The sequence below is a fragment of the Entelurus aequoreus genome, linkage group LG17 (assembly GCF_033978785.1).
Source record: "Entelurus aequoreus isolate RoL-2023_Sb linkage group LG17, RoL_Eaeq_v1.1, whole genome shotgun sequence".
Classification (NCBI taxonomy): Eukaryota; Metazoa; Chordata; class Actinopteri; order Syngnathiformes; family Syngnathidae; genus Entelurus; species Entelurus aequoreus.
In genome coordinates this window covers 18,427,280-18,429,779 of record NC_084747.1, presented here as the reverse complement: position 1 = coordinate 18,429,779, position 2,500 = coordinate 18,427,280, and the positions used below count along the sequence as shown (strand labels likewise).

The window sequence follows — 2,500 nt, the reverse complement described above, 5'->3', positions numbered from 1 at the left end:
AACCCCAATGGATTTCTAATCCATCGCCTTAACCACTCGGCCACGACAACCCGATACCATCTTTCTGCTAACCTTTGGATCCCACGTCTGAGACCGACTGGCAGCTCGTTGGCAGGGTTGGAGGCTTTATTTAAGATGTGTAGTGAAGCCTCCTTTTTTTGAGCTGTCCTAATATTTGACCAAAAGACTCTGCAACTATATCTGCAGGATATACTTGGAGAATATCAAAATGGCTCCTGCATCCAGTGATTTTACAATACGCGGCCCTCAGTGGAAAAAACTTAGATACCGCTGTCTCAGGCCACTTCGTCGTTGTCGGCAGGATTCGAACCTGCGCGGGGAGACCCCAATGGATTTCTAGTCCATCGCCTTAACCTCTCGGCCACGACAACTTGACAACAATGATGCCAAGACATCTACCAGCTCGACACAAACGAGGCGTCAAAATCCCCAATTGTTGTGCCAGGCTTTAATTTAAGATGTGTAGTGGAGGCATCCGTAGTAGATGCCCGAGCCATCTCAGCTGGCTCCTCTCGCTGTAAGGGAGCAGCAGCTCTACTCTGAGTCTCTCCCGGCTGACCAAGCTCCTCACCCTATCTCTGAGGGTGATCCCAGACATCCTGTGGAGGAAATTCATTTCTGCCGCTTGTATTTGCGACCTTGTCCTTTCGGTCACTACTCAAAGTTCATGACCATAGGTGAGGGTAGGAACGTAGACCGACCTGTATATCGAGAGTTTTGCTTTCTGGCTCAGCTCATTCTTCACCACAAAAGACCGGTGCAGTGACTGCACTACTGTAGACGCCGCACCAATACCTCTGTCAATCTCGCGTTCTATTTCTTCCCTCACTCGTGAACAAGACTATGAGATACTTGAAGTCGTCCACTTGAGGCAGAACTTCACTCCCGACCCGAGGGGTGCAGCCCAACTGAAGAATGACGTTCAATTAGTCAGAATCATGAAAAACTTAAGTCGTTGTCAGCAGGATTCGAACCTGCGCGGGGAGACCCCAATGGATTTCTAGTCCATCGCCTTAACCACTCGGCCACGACAACTTGACATCAGCTGTCGTGCCAAGAAATGCAGCAGCTGGACACAAATTGTTGGGATAGCAAAGTGCCAGGCTTTAATTTAAGATGTGTAGTGAAGCCTTCTTTAAACTAAATAACAACCACTCTCCCTTTTTTCCCCTCTTGAATTTATTCCATAAATTAACGGAAAATTGTAATACTACAAAATTTCAGACTGACAGCTCGTCGGCAGGGCTGGGCGCTTTATTTAAGATGTGTAGTGAAGCTCTTTTTGATGACATTGTAATACTACAAAATTTCAGAGTTATGGAGGGAAAAATAAATCATTTTAAGAATAATTTACGACAACATTTTTAATCTTACAACATTTTTTTAAAATTTGACCATGATAATGTTTTTATATTACAAGTATAATTTTTTTATTTTATTCTACAGACCTCCTGAACAAAACCGTGGCAAGGTTATGTAAATAAAATTGTGTTACACTCAAAAGTTGGACGTGACGCGGTCGTTGGTGTTTATTGTTTCTCTGATGGACCCCATCAGATATCTCCTCACTCTGCTTTTAATCCAACACAGTCTCTGTTTTTACCCGAGGAAACACTGGACAGTTTTGTCCTGGTTCATGCTGAGAGTTGGCTTTTTTTTCCTCCTATGAAACCCAAAACATGTCTTATAGATTAAATTCCAAACAATTATTTTGGAGAATATTTGATGGTTCTTTGAGAGAGGAGATTTTAAATGTCTTTTCTGCTGATTTTAAAACTGCAGTAGTGAGAGCCCTGCTAAAGAAGACACATTTTAATAACTCCACACCTGTATCAAACTTACCTTTTTTTTTATAACATATTAGAAAAACTTGTTTTTAAACACCTATGTGGAGGCGGTGCACCCCTTAAGACCTCCTTGTTAGCTTCGTACGCTCATGTTGCTTCTCAGCCAAACAAAGTTGATGCTACAGTAATCGGCATGTTTGTTCTCCTTTTAAACATAACATAGCTCACGTTGTCGGCAGGATTCGAACCTGCGCGGGGAGACCCCAATGGATTTCTAGTCCATCGCCTTAACCACTCGGCCACGACAACCTGACACTATCTTTCTGCTAACCTTTCGATCCCGCGTCTGAGACCGACTGGCAGCTCGTCGGCAGGGTTGGTGGTGAGGGTAGGAACGTAGACCGACCTGTATATCGAGAGTTTTGCCTTCTGGCTCAGCTCATTCTTCACCACAAAAGACCGGTGCAGTGACTGCATCACTGTAGATTCCGCACCAATACCTCTGTCAATCTCGTGTTCTATTTCTTCCCTCACTCGTGAACAAGACCACGAGATACTTGAAGTCCTCCACTTGAGGCAGAACTTCACTCCCGACCCGAGGGGTGCAACCCAACTGAAGAATGACGTTCAATTAGTCAGAATCATGAAAAACTTAATTAATTGTCAGCAGGATTCAAACCTGCGCGGGAAGA

The 2,500-nt window shown here is 44.3% G+C and overlaps 4 non-coding genes across 4 annotated transcripts in view; all 4 read right to left on the bottom strand.

Moving 5' to 3' along the window:
• The window catches only part of trnas-aga (transfer RNA serine (anticodon AGA)), an 82-nt gene extending 32 nt beyond the window's left edge, over positions 1 to 50 (bottom strand). Inside the window, exon 1 of the tRNA in view lies at positions 1 to 50. This exon is cut by the window's left edge and continues 32 nt beyond it. This is a non-coding gene — a tRNA (tRNA-Ser).
• A 260-nt stretch (positions 51 to 310) lies between these two features.
• trnas-aga (transfer RNA serine (anticodon AGA)) lies at positions 311 to 392 on the bottom strand. The gene has a single exon. It is a non-coding gene; the product is annotated as a tRNA-Ser (tRNA).
• A 582-nt stretch (positions 393 to 974) lies between these two features.
• On the bottom strand, positions 975 to 1,056 carry trnas-aga (transfer RNA serine (anticodon AGA)). The gene has a single exon. It is a non-coding gene; the product is annotated as a tRNA-Ser (tRNA).
• Positions 1,057 to 2,035: 979 nt separating this feature from the next.
• On the bottom strand, positions 2,036 to 2,117 carry trnas-aga (transfer RNA serine (anticodon AGA)). Its single transcript has one exon. It is a non-coding gene; the product is annotated as a tRNA-Ser (tRNA).
• Positions 2,118 to 2,500: the final 383 nt, after the last annotated feature.